The 18,639-nt window shown below is 52.0% G+C and overlaps 1 pseudogene; it reads left to right on the top strand.

Moving 5' to 3' along the window:
• Positions 1-18,639, top strand: part of LOC125368200 — a 138,440-nt pseudogene that overhangs the window by 11,867 nt on the left and 107,934 nt on the right.

The following is an 18,639-nucleotide window of genomic DNA, read 5'->3' as shown; positions in this document are numbered from 1 at the left end:
CATTTATCACGCTTAGTGTCATAGGTTGGGCACTGAGTCACTTGAAGAATAACGTATATATTATTGTTTTTCTGAACAGCAAACAATTTCATGGTGCGCCAAACCCCCTGTTATCATGGATCTTTTGCATTGTCTTTGAACACAAGATGTCTTTGTTGGGGGGAGGGGGAGAGGAATTTGAGGTCTCCCATTTAGATACCAGCATGACTGTGTGCAGGTATCTCCGAGTCTCTGTCCTGTACTGGGGACTCCTGGTTATTTTCTCTCCTAAAGGAGAGGTGCTGCTGCGGGATCTGGTTTGGGATCAAACCATCCTTTTCCTTCCAGCTTCAGTGGTAGGAATAGGAGTTGGAAAACCCCAGCTCAGAAATGGTGGGTGAGCCCCGAGAAGGGCTGGAGCAGAAGTGGTGATGAGGTACTAAGAGTCCAGAACCCCATGTGTCTCTCCCTCCACATAAGATGGAGGCCCAGCTTCCTGTCTCACATCCTGACTCTTTCCTCCATCTCTTCCAATCGACCCACCACGTGCCATGTGAGCAAGTCACACCACTTGTTCCCCTGCCTACTACGAATGGTGTAACAGTGCTTGTGTCATATGTATGTGGGAATCAGTTCATCATACAAAGGGAGAGGAAGAGGTCCCTAGGCCTTCTGGCTTCTCCGAAAAGGTAGCAGAAGACCAGATTGGGAGAATCTTTTCTCATTTCAGCTTATTGTAAAGTTGAAGGAAAGACCACCTGGAATCGTTTGAAAAAGTCCATCCAGAAAGAATACATTGGGACAGGAAGAATGGAAGAGAAGAGACTTCCTAAGAAGAGGAGGTGGTGGGTGGTACCTGCCAACATCCCAGGCTGGGACTGTCTGGTACACAAATTACACATTGCCCTCACCTTTACCCCATGGCCTGGGCTAAGCACTTCTGTAAAGCCCAGCTCACTGGAGAACCATTCTGAAGCCATTTCTACAGGACAGTTTACCATCTGACTTACTGAAGACAAAGCTGTCTGCAAGCCAGGAAGTCCAGTGAATCTCATGTCAATACCCCAGGTGTTATTTTCCCATGGATCTGAACTGTGCAGAGCACTGCCCAGCTTTGACTTCCCCCATCCTCACCCATCCTTGTCAAGTCCCATGTTGCCAGCCAGTCAAGATGCCGCAGCTTGCTCCATCCTTTCACTCGAAGCCTGTTTTTGTCCCTTGCTGTAAGGTGGGTCTCTTGTAGACAGCAGATGTCAACTTTTTGTTTGCGAATCCATTCTGCCAGTCTGCTCCTCTTTATCTTTATCTGCTCCTCTTTATCTTCGGCTAACACACTAGCACTTCAGGCCAACCTGCCTGCCGGGCCGGCCAGCCCAATGAGAGGACTTGGGGAGAGTGGGATTGGCACTTGAAAGAAAGCCCTGCTAATTTTCTCTCATGCCAGAAGACCTCAGTGAGCAGCGGGGTCCTATTGGGCATGTGACCAACCTCATGGGGTACCTAAATGGCTAATGCCAAAGGCCACTTGTTTTCTGGACAGCTCTGGCTTTTCCCTCACAATATAAGAGACCAATTTGTCTAGCACAGGGCAATGCAAACATAATGCCAATGGAAGCATCAAGCAGATATGAGCATAAGCAATTGTAATACAAGGCAAATGCAACATGAGCAACTGTAACACATGAGCAATTATAACACAAGCACAATGCAATGGAGGGTCTCTTATCTGGGTTAGTCCATAGGAGATAGAGGAGTCCTTGTCCTCTTTAATGTCACTGAAGGTAGTGCAGATGGCTCTACCTTCCCTCAATGGTGAGGTAGAGGCAGGTTGAGGTCCTGGCAATTTGGCTGCCAGGGTGCTAGTAACTTAACAATTGAAGTTAGTAAACACTTTATAGAAAACATTGCAGCAAGGTACCAATCCCTTGCTTATTGTAAACATTTATCATAAAACATTAAGGTGTCAAAATCCTTTAGCTCCTATCTCCCTCCAATGGGGGCCCCTAAGATAACCAGCAAAGGGGGGGAGCAAAGGAAGTAAAAATAGTGTGAAAAATTTCCCTTTAGTTCTTGTGCAACGCTGTGGGCCACGCTGCCACAGCAAACATTACTCCAAAGGGTGCCAGGCAAGATCCAGGGAAGAAACAGGGCTGAAACTGGATCCATCGCTGGTACAGGCAGGCTTTCCTGTTTCTCCATGGAAAAATCCACCACGGTCTTTGTTTTGCTGAGAGGAAACAAGGAGAGACATCCTTCAAAAGCAAGTGCCCTTGGGTGGTCATTCAGATGAACAATATTTTAAGTCTCTAGCTGGTATCCAGATTGGATTCGGTTCCCAGTTGGGAAAACGCATGTGAAGCCCCTTCCTGCACTTATAAGTGGGTCTGGGCCTCGCCATGCTCCTGTAAGGGGGACCTTCCAACGGACTTCCACCTTTAAGTAAGGTGTTTGGCTTGACCAATGTCTCTGGAAAGCCGACAGAGGTTGGTCCTTAGAGAAGTTTAAAATATTCAGTGTAAACATCGCTGTCCTCCGCTGGTCATGGGGACTTCCCCCTCCTTTTTGCTTTAATAATTGGTCCTTCAGGGTCTTATTATGCCTCTCAATTATAGCCTGACCCTTTGGGCTGTATGGTATTCCAGTGGTATGTTTAATATTTCACGTTTGGAAAAAGGCCTGTAAAGGCTTGCTGAGGAAACAAGGTCCATTATGTGTCTTTACCTGTAAGGAGAGCCGTAGGATAGCAAAACATTGTAGGAAGTGGCTCTCAGCATGCTGTGCTCTTTCCCCTGAATGTGCTGTGGCCCAGCACGCATGTGAATGAGTATCTATGGACATAAATATATATTTCAACCTTCCAAAAGGAGCATAGTGGGTTACATCAGTCTGCCAGATAACGTTAGGCTTTAGGCCTCTGTGGTTGACCCCTGGAGATTGTAGAGGAGGGACTTGCAGAAAGGGCATACATGACTTGCAAGTCCTAATAATCTTTTTTAAGTCTTTTATAGGAATTGAAGGAAATCTCTGATGCAACCCTCTCCAGTTTAAGTGTGTACGCTCATGGAGTCATTGAGCCATTTGAAGGTTTTGAGGTTGTACAATAACCATAGCTACAATAGTCCCATTAGTGGCCCACTGTGCCAGGCTCAGGTCACCTCCCCTGGCACGGGGGTGTCAGGCTCTACTCTAATCTAATCGCTCGCTTTCTCACCCACTCCCCTGGTCACCCGACCCGCAGGTAAGGCCAGGGTGGAGTGGGGGGGCTCAGGAAAGACCTCAGGTGCACGTGGCCGTACAAGATCGCTTTTTCCCTCCCTCCTTACCCACCAAAGAAGCCAGGCACAAGGAGTCTCGGAGACAGCTTCAGGAGCAAATCTGATTTAATAAGGAAGTGGCTAACAGTTGATATAGTAGGGGTGACGAGAAAAGGGGTGATAGACCAGAGGCTGGCAATAGGCTGGAGAGCTTGTCATAAGACCCCCTCATGAGCTAATGTCACCTGCATAGCACCACCCCATGGGCAAAGCCCGTGAAGTTGGGGAGCACATGGGATGGCGAGAAAGTTGGGGGATTGGTCGCAAAGCCAGTTCTTCTGGTTCTGGACCCAGAGAATTGTGGCCTGTTTCCGCATTCCCCCAGGGCTGGGGGAAGGGCGGCATCTTGGGAGCGCTTTCCTCTGCCCTTCCCCCTCAAGGCCAAAGCTGAACCCTAACATCTGCCACTTTTACTTTTATTTTTTTATTTTTTCTTTGAACAGCAGGAGGCGCCCTACTCAAGGGCGCGCCATGTCTTAGGTTGCCCCCCTCATGGGGAGTCGTACCCGTCCTGGGCTAACACACTGCACTTCAGGCTAACCTGCCTGCCAGGCTGGCCAGCCCGATGACAGGACTCGGGGAGAGTGGGATTTGCACTTGAAAGAAAGCCCTGATAATTTTTCTCTCCTGCCAGCAGACCTCAGTGAGCAGCAGGTCCTAATGGTCGTGTGACAAGCCTCATGGGGTTCCTAGATGGCTAAAAGGCCAAAGGCCACTTGTTAACTAGACAGCTCTGGCCTATCGCTTACAATATAAGAGACCCATGTGTCTAGCACAGGGCAATATAAACATAATGTAAATGGGAGCATAAAGAAGACATGAGCATAAGCAATCGTAATACAAGGCAAATGCAAACATGAGCAACTGTAACACATGAGCAATTACAACACAGGCACAAGGCAATGGAGAGCCTCTTATCTGGCTTAGTCCATAGGAAATAAAGGAATCCTGGTCAATTCTGGTGTCACTCAAGGTAGTGCAGATGGCTCTCCCTTTCCTCGATGATGAGGTAGAGGTAGGTTCAGGCCCTGGCAATTTCGCAGCCAGGGTGCTTGTAACTTAACGGTTGAGGTTAGTAAACACTTTATAGTAAACATTACAGCAAGGTACCAATCCTTTGCTTATCATAAACATTTATCATAATACATTAAGGTGTCCAAATCCTTTAGCTCCTATATCCCTCCAATGGGTGCCCCTAAGATAAGCAGCAAAGGGGGAGCGAAGGGAGGAACAACAGTGTGCAAAATTTCCCTTTGGTTCTTGTGCAACACTGTGGGCCACGCTGCCACAGCAAACATTACTTCAAAGGGTGCCAGGCAAGGTCCAGGGAAGAAACAGGGCCACATTGGGTCCATCGCTGGTACAGGCCTGCTCTCCTGCTTCTCCATAGGGAAATCCACCACGGTCGTTGCTTTCCTGAGAGGAAACAAGAAGAGACATCCCTCAAGGGCAGGTGCCTTTGAGTGGTCATTCTGATGAACAATATTTTAAGTCTCTAGCTGGTATCCAGATTTGATTCGGTTCCCCAGTTGGGAAAACGCATGTGAAGCCCCTTTCCGCACTGATAAGTGGGTCTGGGCCTCACAGTGCCCCTGTGAGGGGGTCCTTCCAACGGACTTCCACCTTTAAGTAGGGTGTTTGGCTTGACCAGTGTCTCTGGAAAGCCGACAGAGGTTGGTCCTTAGAGAAATTTAAAATATTCAATGTAAACATTGCTGTCTTCAGATGGTCATGGGGGCTTCCCCCCGCCTTTTTGTTTTAATAATTGATCCTTCAGGGTCTTATTATGCCTCACAATTATGGCCTGACCCTTTGGGTTGTATGGTATTCCAGTGGTATATTTAATATTCCACATTTGGAAAAAGGCCTGTAAAGGCTCACTGGTGAAGCAAGGTCCATTATCTGTTTTCACCTGTAAAGGAAACCCTAGGAAATCGAAACATTGTACGAAGTGGCTTTCAGCATGCCGGGCTCTTTCCCCCGCATACACAGAGTCCCAGCCGGCATGATAATGTGTATCAATAGACATAAATATGTATTTTAGGCATCCAAAAGGAGCGTAGTGGGTTACATCAGTCTGCCAGATAACATTGGGCTTTAGGCCTCTGGGGTTAACCCCTGGAGATTGCAGGGGATGGACTTGCAGGAAGGGCATACATGATTTGCAAGTCCTTATAATCGTTTCTAAGTCTTTTACAGGAATTGAAGGAAATCTCTGATGTAACCCTCTCCAATTTAAGTGAGTACGCTCATGGACTCCTTGGGCCATTTGAAGGTTTTGAGGTTGTACAATGGCCAGAGCTATAATGGTCCCATTAGTGGCCAGCTGGTCTGCCATACGATTACCTTGTGCCAGGTCCCCAGGCAATCCTGGTATCCACGAAGTTGCTGTAAAAATATAGGCTCAGCCCGCTCTTTTAACACAGACCTGACTTGGATCATCAGATGGGTGATTGGGCTTTCATCTAATTTGATGTATGAGAATACCAGTTTGGGTAGCAAGTTAACCACATACAGACTATCAGAAAACAAGTTCATTGGCTGTTTGACATGGGTCAGTGCCAGGGTGACTGCGTACAGTTCCTTAAACTGCACAGATCCAGTAACTGCTTCAAAGTAATGGGTATTTTCTTTCCCACCAGCAGGGGGCGAGGCGGAGCGTACCACTATGGCAGCCCCCGCTCTTCCCCCATCTGTAAACACTTTGGCAGCCTTGACAAGAGGCCTGGTAGAGAAAAGTACAGGAGGGGTCCATTGTAGCCTGGAAAATTAGGTCACCCACCTCGAAGTGCCATAGTGGCAATCTACCTTTCCCATAAAGCCCTCCAGGGCACTGGACACACGTGCATTATTCCTTCTGACCCATTCAAACTCTGACAACCGGTAGGGAATGGTTAGCACATCGGGATCTCTCCCATAATGTCTCAGGGAAGTATCCCTGCCCTTAATTACCAAGTCAGCTAGCTGGTCTAGCTGGGAATAAACTCTGGGCGCTCCTCCCACTGAGGCGTGCACCCACTGAAGAGGCTCACCTGACTGGGTAATAGCAGCTGAGGAATGTTCAGACCCGGGGAGGATCCAAAGACAAAGTGGGCATTCATGCTTGTAGTGTGCCAGCTGTGCCATATTTAGGGCCAATTTGATTTTCTGGAAGTCTGTTTGAAGTGATGGAGTTATTGTAATAACATCAGTGGGCGCTTTGCCCTTCAAAGAGTCATGGAGCGGAAGCAGCTCCTCCGTAGGCAGGTGAAGCCAGGGTCTTAGCCAGTTAATCTCCCCCAACAGTCTTTGCATCTCCACCAGAGTATAAGGTGACTGGAAGGATAACTGGGGCTTAAGGGGGCACACAGAGTCAAGTTTAAGCTCTGCTCCCAAGATCTTAAAGGGGTATACTTTCTGAACCTTGTCACTAGCTATACGCAGTCCTCCTCTTTGTAGGAGTGTTTGTACCTTGCTATAGGCCACGTCTAGCACTTGAACATCTGCTAATCCAATAATAATGTCATCCATGTAAAGGTATAAAATAATATCTGACTGGTTCTGAAGAGGTTCGAGAACTTGTGACACATAATGTTGGCAGAAGGCCGAACTATTAACCATGCCCTGAGGTAATACTACCCACTCATACCTCTGGTCTGGCCCCTAGTAGTTAACTGAGGGCACAGAGAAAGCAAACTTTTCACAATCCTGGGGGTCAAGGGGAATGGAAAAGAAACAGTCCTTGATGTCAATTATAATGAAATTAAGATCCCGAGGAATAGAGGGGATCCATGGCAGCCCCCTTAAGGCGGTGCCTACGGGGACTATCCGCTCATTAATTTTCCTTAATTAATCCTCCATTTACCTGAGGCCTTTTGTACAACAAATACAGGACTGTTCCAAGGGCTCAGCGAGGGTCTAATATGCCCGAGGGACAGTTGTTCTGATACCATTTCCTTTAACTTTTCTAATTTGTTCGAGGGAATAGGCCATTGCTCCACCCAAATCGGGGCGCCCGGGTGCCATCGAATGGCAGGGACAGTAGGAACAGTGGCCCTTAGGATAGGGGGTGAGACCCTATAGAAGAATTAGGAGCCTCCTGCTCCGAGGCCTCAGAGGGAGATGCTTTTTAGTAGCCACTAGGGCCACCTGGCAGGTCCTGGCCTGTGATGACCGCAGCCTTAATCTTTCCCAAGATATCTCATCCCAACAGGTTATCTGGTCATTTTGTTATTATTAAGGGACGTACTATTCCTTTGCCACCATTCATATCATCCCAAGGAAGCCAGTCCCTGGTTGTTTCACTCTCAGCTGTGCCTCCCACCCCCGAGATCTGGGGGCAGGGGATTAGGTCCCACCATGGAGGCACTAACTCCTTCTTTAATATGGTCCGATCTGCTCCTGTATCAATTAAGAATCGGAAATTCTTTCCAGCTATGATGATTTTTGTCTCTGGCCTCATCTCGGGGACGATGGGGACTGCCCAGAGGACCTTAGCCTCAGGCTGTTTATTGTCTTGGTCGGTGGGGAATCTGAAAGTCAGGCCATAAAGCAGATGCTCTGCCCAGGGCGCGTTTGGCCCGCCTCTCTCAAGGACCACCCTCCAGAACTCATGGAAATCTTTAGTTTTCTGCAACTCCCATGAAGGGGTAAGGGCTCCGAGTTTAAAACCGACCAGGCCGTTTGTGCTTGGCGGCAGAGCACAGCCGCCGCTGAGGCTGCTGGGGCTGTGAAGCGGCCGCTCAGCGGGGCTGCCAGAATCTGCATATGTATAGAGCTGAGCCGAGCCTCCTATGAGGGAGGGGTAGTGAGCCGGCAGCCGCAGGATCGGCGTCTGGGTTGGGGTCCCGGGGACCAAGCTAGTGTTCGTCCCTGGGCCTCTCAACGCGGGGCGTCGGGGCCCCCTCCGGACCAAAATTCCCTCCGCTGCCCTCTCCTGAATCCAGGGACTCCCCCCTGGCTCCGAGGAGAATCAAGCTTTGAGGGTTTTAATAGTTCGCAGTGGGACTTCTTCTCCGCATTCTGCCTCCTCTACCTTCCGCTCTAGTCGGTCCCAAGGTTCCCACGAGAGTGGGTTGGCTCCAGTTAACCACGGGACCCTGAGATTTAGCTCCTGCCAAATAAGCATGGCACATGGTTCTGAGATATTCATCCCCGCGTTTTGGAGGGTGAACTTCAGGATTTTAAGGGGCGAATTACTTCGCCTACTTTGAACTTGTCCCATCCTCTTTGCTGACCTGGATGGGAGGACTGCGCGGCCCCGGGTTTACACCCCAAGTCCCTGAGGGTCTATCGGAAGCCAGACTTCCTCACATGGGTTTTGCCGCCCCACTTTGGGCGCCAAGTGCCGGGCTCGGGTCGTCTCCCCTGACGCGGGATACAGGCTCTGCTCTGCTCTAACAGCTCCCTTTCTCACCCTCTCCCCTGGTCACCCGACCCGCAGGCAAGGCCAGGGTGGAGTGGGGGGCTCAGGAAAGACCTCAGGGGCACGGGACCGTATGAGATCGCTTTACCCACCTCCTTACCTGTGAAGAAAGCCAGGCGTGCATGGATCTTGGAGAAGCTTCATGAGCAATCTGATTTATTAGGGCGGGGCAAAGGCTAATGGTAGGAAGGGACCAGAGAAGGGTGATCGGCCAGAGCACTGATAGGCTGGCGAACTTGCCATAGGACCCCCTCATGAGCTAACGTCACTTGGAAAACGCCACGCCAGGGGTGAAAACCCTCGAGACTGGGGGGCACATGGGCTAGCGAGAAAGTTTGGGGGCTGTTCACAAAGCCAGTTCTTCTGGTTCCGGACCCAGAGAATTGTGGCCTGCTTCCGCATTCCCCAGGGCTGGGGGAAGGGTGGTGTCTTGGGCCCTCTCTCCAATGCCCTTCCCCTTTCAAGGCCAAGGGTGGACGCCAACAAGGGGGCTGTGGTGTGAGGGCGCAGGGTTGGAGTGGAGGGGTGGCCATGCTTGCTGGGCACCCAGGAGCCAGCTGGGTCTCTGTCTCTCTCTGCTCTGTAGGGGTGCAGAGCCTGTATAGCCCCCCTCCCCCAACCTCTGTCCCACAGACTCCCCCAGAGTCTGGGCATTCCAGAGCTTTCCAGATCTTTCTCCCTGTACAGCAAATGCTCTGGCACAGTGGGAGGAAGACTCTTGTAGCCCAGCTGAGACCCACAGCCTCCAAACACTAGTCACATGCAGTCTCGAGGTGAAGGGGGGGGGGGCAGACAGTGGCAGGTTACAAGGGAGGGGGGCCCGGTTCCAGGCTTTTTCTTTTAGAATTCTGGAGAGGTATCACCAGCTTGTAACCTGGGCACTGCCTACAGAGATGTGCCCTCTCTAACTACCTCCCCACATTCTCCAGGCCTAAAGAGAGCTTAGTTTTCCGAGAGCCTCAGCTGTGCTTTCTGGAAGTTTCTGAGAGTCCAATTGGAGAGTTCACTGTAAAGGGCTTTGAGTCCCTGCACGCTGGAGTTTTGGGTGGGCTACGGTCACCAACATTCAAAAGTGTCCCCTGCCTCTTGCCCTTTCTGAGTTGCTGGTGGAAGCCCAGCCAGCTGTTACCACGGGGACAGCGCAAGGGCTCTGCCTGGCCCTGAGAGGCTCCAGGCCCCGCCACACGTGCCCAGGGTTTGGCGAGGACCAGCAGAGGAGGCCAAGCCTCATCCCCTGCCACAAGACCTGTCCACCTGGCTCTAGGAAGAAAGGCAGCTCGGCTCTAGGAAGAAAGGCAGCTCAGCTGGAGTGGCAGCCGGGGGCAGCCGTGGTGGGGTGATGGGGAGGGGAAGTGACACACAGCAGTCCCTGCCCATACAAGATGGGGCCATGCACAGCCCCTGCCCCAGGAGAAGAGGGAAGGCAGCCTGGGAAGTACCATGCCATCTGGGCCACAGAAGGGCCACAGAAGCCAGTCAAGCCACGTGGCAATGGGCGGGCCGTGTTCCTGACTGAGCTGAGATGACCCCGGCTTCATTCAGACACACAGAACCAGCTGTGCCTGGAGTGACGAGCGTGCTCCCAGCTTGGTCACCACGATCAGCAAGTCCTGGAGGAGGTTAGTGTTGTAGAGATTCCCAGAGCCCCATCTCTGAAAAGTAGCCAAGCTTGTGCGTCTCTCCTATAGTCAGCCGGTGCCCAAGAGGAAGGGAGATAAGGGAGGAGAAGGATCAAGAATGGGACTCTGTGGGGACAGACTTCACCCTGTGGCCCCTGGAGGGGGCTGTCTCGATGGACCTGGGGCCCCAGCCAGGGCCTAGTGCCTGCTTGCGTTTAGAAGGGCAGGGCAGTGAGGGGGTGGGGCAGGGGTGCACAGGTTAGTGCCATAAGATGAAGCCGAGCTGGCCAGCCGTACCGATCTCACACCGGTCCCCTCCATAGCTGGGAAGGCATAAGCATGTGAAAGAGGCGATGGCATCCACGCAGGTGGCTCCATTCACACAAGGGCTTGACAGGCACTCATCAAGGTCTGCAAGAAACCAAGGGCCGCCATAAGCTTCCCGTGGGCAGCTGGAGCCTCACAAGCCAGTGTGGTGGAGGCCATGGGGGTGGGCCAGCTCTGCTCTCTCCAGGGCCTGGGGAGGGGACAGGCTGGTTTTCCTGTGGACCCTTACTTCTGCTGTTGCTGCTGCTATCCTGTCACTGCCATCTTGGAATGCAGATGCATAGATCCGGACGTGATTTTTGTTGGTGGTAGTGGTCGTGGGCCTTGAACTTGGGTCGTTGGCGCATCCATAAGCTCTTTTGCTTATGCTTAACACCCTACTGCATTGGGCCACAGCACCACTTCTGGTTTTGTGGTGGTTCATTGGAAATCAGAGTCTCATGGACTCTCCTTCCCTGGCTGGCTTTGAACCACCATCTTCGGATCTCAGCCTCCTGAGTAGCTAGGATGAGAGGAGTGAGCCACCAGCACACTGCTTCCCATGTGATTCTTTTTTTTTTTTTTTTTTTTTGGCCAGTCCTGGGCCTTGGCCTCAGGGCCTGAGCACTGTCCCTGGCTTCTTCTTGCTCAAGGCTAGCAATCTGCCACTTGAGCCACAGCGCCACTTCTGGCCATTTTCTGTACATGTGGTGCTGAGGAATCTTGTCATTAGGCCTTATGCCCAGCCCCCGATGTGATTCTTGATCAGCCAGAATTTGGTTCTTGTTCTTCCTCAGTGCAAAGCAGGTTTGTTAAAGTCCACCATCTGCTGGGAGGGGCAAGAGAACATCACATTGGATCCTCAAGCTTGTGTAGGCAGCTAATACTTCCGGGTCAGAGTTGGGTTTGCTCTGTGGATGGTTCATGAAGCTTTCCTCCTCTTTGTTCTCCCGCATCCCTCTCCCACCCTGGAGTCCGTTGCTACCTTCCACCAGGCACACACCAGGGGTTAGAAACTGAGCTCCCAGTGAGCAACCATTTCCAAGTAAACCTAAACGGCATGGAGCAACGGATGGAAATCCCAGCATGCACTTGGATTCCCAGCCTGCACCAGGACTCGCAGCAGCAGCAGCAACAGCAACAATGGGTCGAGCCAGTGGGCAGGGTGGAAGCTGGGGGCAGCTGTCCTGCCCCAGGAGAGCTGTGTTCTCTTGTGTCCATTAGCACCATTAGGGAAGCTGGGAAGCGCTGGGCCAGGAGGATGAAGCCAATGTGCTAAAGCAGTTGTACAGAGCAAGGGGTACGGATGGCCTCTGGGGAGAAGAGCCAGACAGCAACTCTGTGGCCTCTGGCTGACCCATGGGAGAAGGATGGGAAAGGTGGGAGGCTCAGGTGGAGGTGGGGATTGCGCTTCACCTGCCCCAGAGTGTATGAGGCCCGTATGTGTTCTGTGTATTCTGCCAGGAGTGTGAGGATTGAAGGAGCTACTTCCTGCACCAAGCTCCCAGCTGAGGAGGGAAGGCAGGGCCACTCTGTGGGCTCCACTGGGGCAGGCCAGAGAGGCAGAACCAGCATCGTCACAGTAAGGACAGGGTGGTATCCCAGGTGGGGCTTCCCCCATTGCCACTCAGTCACAGAATACCTTGTCGTCTCTGCCTTTGGTGGCAAGAGACCCTCTGGCCCTGACCATCCCCTCTTTCTCTGAAGGACATTGGATATCTCTCAGCTGTTAGAACAGGGAAAGAGCTGGGGTACATTCTTTTGTCAGCATTGACAGGAGAAAGGGCGGGGGTTCCAGACAAGAGGACAGCAGGTGTAGGTAGAAAAGAATGCAGGATTGAGGAAAGAGTCAGGATGTGAGACAGGAAGCTGGGCCTCCATCTTATGTGGAGGGAGAGACACATGGGGTTCTGGACTCTTAGTACCTCATCACCACTTCTGCTCCAGCCCTTCTCGGGGCTCACCCACCATTCCTGAGCTGGGGTTTTCCAACTCCTATTCCTACCACTGAAGCTGGAAGGAAAAGGATGGTTTGATCTCGAACCAGACCCCGCAGCAGTACCTCTCCTTTACGAGAGAAAATAATCAGGAGTCCCCAGTACAGGACAGAGACTTGGAGATACCTGCACACAGTCGTGCTGGTATCTAAATGGGAGACCTCAAGTTCCTCTCTCCCTCACCCCAACAAAGACATCTTGTGTTCAAAGACAATGCCAAAGATCTACGATAGCAAGGGTTTGGCGCACCATGAAATTGTTTGCTGTTCAGAAAAACAATAATATATACGTTATTCTTCAAGTGACTCAGTGCCCAACCTATGACACTATGCGTGATAAATGGAGGTTTAAACAAAACCCTCCAATGCCAAAAGCTACAGAATCAGCTCCACAGAATCATGGGGGTATCTTGATGCTTTAAAGCTGAGAACCACTACCATTGTGGCCAGTGGGGCCCTGGCTATGAGTGTTGAATATAGCTCTCACTTTCCAGCTACTTCCTGTCCTGGCTCCCTGGAAATTTAGCTCTATTTTTTTTAGTTTTTGGTTGTTGATAGGGCTTGAACTCTGGGCCTGGGCACTTTCTCTGAGCCTTGTTTCTTTTCTTTCTTTCTTTCTTTTTTTCCTCAAAGCTAATGCTCCACTTCCTGCCCAGGCTGGCTTTTTTTTTTTTTTTTTTTTTTTTTTTGCCAGTCCTGGGCTTTGGACTCAGGGCCTGAGCACTGTCCCTGGCTTCTTCCCGCTCAAGGCTAGCACCCTGCCACTTGAGCCACAGCGCCGCTTCTGGCCGTTTTCTGTATATGTGGTGCTGGGGAATCGAACCTAGGGCCTCGTGTATCCGAGGCAGGCACTCTTGCCACTAGGCTATATCCCCAGCCCCCCAGGCTGGCTTTGAACCATGATCCTCAGATCTCCGCCTCCTGAGTAGCTAGGATGACAGGTGTGAGCCACCTGTGCTGGGCATTTGTTTTTTCAGCTCAGCAATCTGGCTTCATGTTCAAGAGGGAAATTCTTATTAAGCTGAGCGTGCTGTACATCCTACAAGTAATTCTTAAGCTGAGTGTGCTGTACAACCTACAAGTGAATGGAGGCCCTGATGCCACCTGATGGAGTTAGAGAGGAACTCCTTGTGGATTCCCCATGGGGAAGGGCACAGCTGCACCCCCCACACTCCCCCACATTCAACATTTCCTCCAAGTTTTCCTTCCAAGGGTCAGGCACCTTTTGTGATCTACTTATAAAATGATCATCGGCTCAGCATAAAAGTACAAACCAGCCGAAGGATTCAACTTGAAGGTTTTTCCCCCCTCCTGCTAAGCCTTTCTGTGGTCTCAATGTTGTGGGAAAAATGTGCCTGCCACATTTTTCCTGTGGCTTCCCCCCTCCACCCCCAACCCCTAGTAGCTGGGATTATAGGATTGCGCCGCTGTGCCCCATGTGTGCTCCAGGCTTTAAAGGGACACGGTCTCATCCCATACCACAGCTGCCTAGGGTCTGAACTGCACACACATTCAGAGGGAAAGTACCCCAACAATATCTTCATTGACCCACTCTGCTTCCCCTGACTCCCGTGGAGACGTGGGGCTGGAGGCGTCCGTAGGGGCGGTGGCTGTGCTGGAGGTCTGGGTCTCCTCTCCTGAGTGCCAGAGGCACTGGGTAATAGCGGCTGAGGAGAGTTCGGATCCAGGGAGGATCCAAAGACAAAGAGGACATTCAGGCTTGTAGCATGCCAGCTGTGCCATATGTAGGGCCATTTGGATTTTCTGGAAGTCTTTTTGAAGTGATGGAGTTATTGTAATAACATCATTGGGCACTTTGCCCTTCAAAGAGTCATGGAGCGGAAGCAGCTCCTCCGTAGGCAGGTGAAGCCAGGGTCTTAGCCAGTTAATCTCCCCCAACAGTCTTTGCATCTCCACCAGAGTATAAGATGACTGGAAGGATAACTAGGGCTTAAAGGGGGACACAGAGTCTAGTTTAAGTTCTGCCCCCAAGATCTTAAAGGGGTATACTTTCTGAACCTTGTCACTGGCTATATGCAGTCCTCCTCTTTGTAGGAGTATTTGTAGCTTGCTATAGGCAGGGTCTAGCACTGGGACATCTGCTGCTCCAATAATGATGTCATCCATATTAACATATAAAATAATACCTGTCTGGCTTCTAAGAGGTTGGAGAACTTGTGACACATAATGTTGGCAGAAGGCAGGACTACGAACCATGCCCTGAGGTAGTACTACCCACTCATACCTCTGGTCTGGGCCCTGATAGTTAACCGAGGGCACAGAGAAAGCAAACTTTTCACAATCCTGGGGGTCAAGGGGAATGGAAAAAAAAACAGTCCTTGATGTCAATTATAATGAAATTAAGATCTTGAGGAATAGAGGGGATCCATGGCAGCCTCCGTAAAGGAGTGCCAGCGGGGATTATCCACTCATTAATCTTTCTTAGGTCCTGTACCATCCTCCATTTACCTGAGGCCTTTTGTACAACAAATACAGTGCTGTTCCAAGGGTTCAGCGAAGGTCTACTATGCCCTAGGGACAGTTGTTCTGATATTATTTCCTTTAACTTTTCTAATTTGTTTGAGGGAATAGGCCACTGTTCCACCCAAATTGGGGCACCCGGATGCCATCGAATGACGGGGACAGTAGGAACAGTGGCCCTTAGGATTTTGGGTGAGGCCCTGTAGAAGAAACAGGAGCCTCCTTCCCTGAGGCCTCGGGAGGAGGCAGTCTCTGATAGTCACTAGGGCCACCTGACAGGCCCTGGCCTCAACTTTCCCCAAGATATCCCGTCCTAGCAGGTTATCTGGGAAGCCTGTCATTATCAGGGGACGCACTATTCCCTTACCACCGTTCATGTCATCCCAGGGAAGCCAGTCCCTCATTGTCTCACTCTCAGCTATGCCTCCCACCCCAAGGTCTGGGGTCCAGGGATTAAGTCCCACCATGGAGGCACCCCTTCCTTCTTTAATATAGTCTGATTGGCTCCTGTATCGATTAAGAATCGGAACCTCTTTCCAGATATAATAATTTCTGTCTTTGGCCTCATTTCCGGGACTATTGGGACTGCCCAGAGGGCCTCAGGCTGGTCATTAGGCCCGTCACTGGGCTGATCACTGGACTGATCGCCTCCTTTGGGTGATGGGGCTGGAGGGCGCCCCACTACTAGTTTAAAGGCCTCCCCTTAGCATTAAATCTGGACTTACAATCCTTTCGCCAATGAAATCCCTTTTTGCAGTGGGGGCAAGATTTTGTGGGTAGCTCCTTGGTCCAGCCAGAGGGCTGTCCTCTCAAGGTATCAGATCTTACAAGACCAGAAGGACACTCCATCTTGAAGTGGCCCGGGCCACCACATTGGTAACAGGGCTCCCTGCTTACCTCACCGGTGTGGGCAGGGGCAGGCTCCTCAATAAGCAGAGTGGTCAGCGGCTGCACCTGGCGGGCTCGTGCGCTGATGCCCCGACAAGCATAAATTCAGCTGTCCACAGATCTCTCCTTTACTCCTGCACCAGCCAATCTGCATTCTGATGTCATCCCTTCCCACACCAGGGTCCTTAGAAATTGATTTACTCGGGACCCAGGAAACTGTCGGTGGAGATTGTCCCTCACTCGGCCAATGAAGGCAGCAAGACTCTCATTGGTCCCTTGGGTAGCTTTTACTGCCGGGGACTCTAGGGACCCCTCTCCCAAGCCATGCCATGTGGCCAGTCCCACAGCCTGTATCTGCTCCTGGCAGTGGGCAGGGAAGGCAGCCCGTTAGGGGTGGGTGGATCCAAACAGCATGCCAAAGGTTATGGGGATTGGCGGAGCAGTGGCCTGATTTCTCTCTGCCTGAGCATAGCACTCATATCTGAAAAGGGAACACCACTCCTCATACATTGTTCTATCAAGCAGTGACCGGGCCAGGCTTCTCCACTCCTGAGCAGTAGAAAACCAGTGGGCCATGCCCTTGAGTAGGCTCTCCCCCCAGCAGGTGTTCGGTCCGCCTCTGTCAAGGACCACCCTCCTGAACTCTCGGAAATCTTTAGTTTCCTGCAACTCCCACGAAGTGGTAAGGGCTCCGAGTTTAAAACCGGCAGGGCCGTTTGTGCTCAGCGGCAGAGCGCCGCCGCCACTGAGGCAGTGAAGTGGCTGTTCAGTGGGGCTCCCGGAATCTGCATATGTATGGAGCTGAGCCTGGCCTCCAGTGGGGGAGGGGTAGCAAGCCAGCAGCGTTGCGCACCTCTGGGAAATGGCGTCTGGATTGCAGTCCCCGGGATCAAGCTCGCGCTCATCCCTGGACCTCTCAGAGTGGGGCGTCGGGTCCCCTCCGGACCAAAATTCCCTCCAGCTGCCCTCTTCTGAGTCCAGGGACTCTCCCCTGGGTCCAAGGAGAAGCAAGCCTTGAGGGTCTTAATAGCCTGCAGGGCCATGAGTGGGACTTCTTCTCCCCATTCCATCTCCTCTAGATCCTGCTCTAGTTGGTCCCAAGTTTCCCACAAGAGTGGGTTGGCCTCAGTGAACCACGGGACCCTATGGGTGAACTCCTCCCAAATTCGTATAGCACAGGGTTCCGAAATACTCATCCCCGCACTTTGGAGGGTGAACTTCAGGATTTTAAGGGGAGAATTACTTCACCTACTTTGAATCTGTCCCATCGTCTTTGCTGACCCGGATGGGAGGACCACTCATCCCGGAGTTTCCACTCCAATTTCCCTGAGGGTCTAACGGGAGCCACGGACTTCCTCGAGTGGGTTCTGTGCCCCACGTTGGGCCGCCAGAAATGCCAGGCTCAGGTCAACTCCCCTGGCGCGGGGGTTCGGGCTCTACTCTACTCTAATCGCTCCCTTTCTCACCCTCTCCCCTGGTCACCCGACCCGCAGGTAAGGCCAGATTGGAGTGAGGGGCTCAGGAAAGACCTCAGGTGCACGCGGCCATACGAGATTGCTCTTCCTCCCTCCTTACCCTTGAAGAAAGCCAGGCGTACGCGGATCTCGGAGACGCTTCAAGAGCAAATCTGATTTAATAAGGGAGTGGCTAGCAGTTGATATAGTAGGGGGTGACAAGAAAAGGGGTGATCGACCAAGAGCTGGCGATAGGCTGGCGGGCTTGTCATAGGACGCCCTCATGAGCTAACGTCACTTGCTTAGAACCACCCCAGGGGCAAAATCCACGAGAATGGGGAGCACATGGGCTGGTGAGCAAGTTGGGGGGCTGGTCCCAAAGCCAGTTCTTCTGGTTCCGGACCCAGAGAATTGTGGCCTGCTTCCACATTCCCCCAGGGCTGGGGGAAGGCGACGTTTCAGGACCGCTCTCCTCTGCCCTTCCCACTCAAGGCCAAAGCTGAACCCCAACAATTCAGAGCTAATATTCGAACTCGGATTGACTTGAGACTTCCTCATCACTGCACACAATATACCCAATATGCCCAGGTGACGGGAGTGAACCTCAGTTTCCCCTTCTGATAGGACTCCTGAGTCTGGCCAGACTCAGACTAGTGAACTGAAATGGAGGTGGCTGTGGGGTATGCTGGGAAGGATGCTGATTTGGGGGGGGGGGTAGGGAGGGAGAACAGGGATAGAAAGGAACAAGTGTTTTTGGAGGGAGGGACGTGCGAATCCAGCAGCCCCCCAGTGATGAGAAACAGCAGTAGAAGGAGGCCTAGGGTGAGTGGCAGCCTGAGTCCCTCCTTCCTGTGCCAGGCGGGTAGAAGCTGCAGGCCTGGGTGGTGGTGGAGGGGAGGGTGACTCAGGGATCCTGCCCCTCCCTCGGCCCACTACTGAATCCTCTGCAGTCAGACGGGAGGCAGAAGCTGGGCTCCAGGACTCGGGGGTGGAGACCGACGACTGTGTTCTCTCGACTTCCCCTCGCTTGGGGGGGAAGGGGCTTGTCCGCCCCTTCCTGGGTGGCCCTTTATCGCTCTCACGGGAGCGATGGCCACGGGTAGCCTCGGTGGCGTGTGGTCGCAGGGTGCTCCAAAGCTGCCAAGAACGACACGGACACGTGGGCACCTGGAGAAAGCCTCTAGGGCTTCTGTTTATT

This window comes from Perognathus longimembris, chromosome 20 (assembly GCF_023159225.1).
Source record: "Perognathus longimembris pacificus isolate PPM17 chromosome 20, ASM2315922v1, whole genome shotgun sequence".
Taxonomy (NCBI): domain Eukaryota; kingdom Metazoa; phylum Chordata; class Mammalia; order Rodentia; family Heteromyidae; genus Perognathus; species Perognathus longimembris.
Note: the sequence above shows the minus strand (reverse complement) of the source record. Positions and strands in the feature narration are given on the sequence as shown.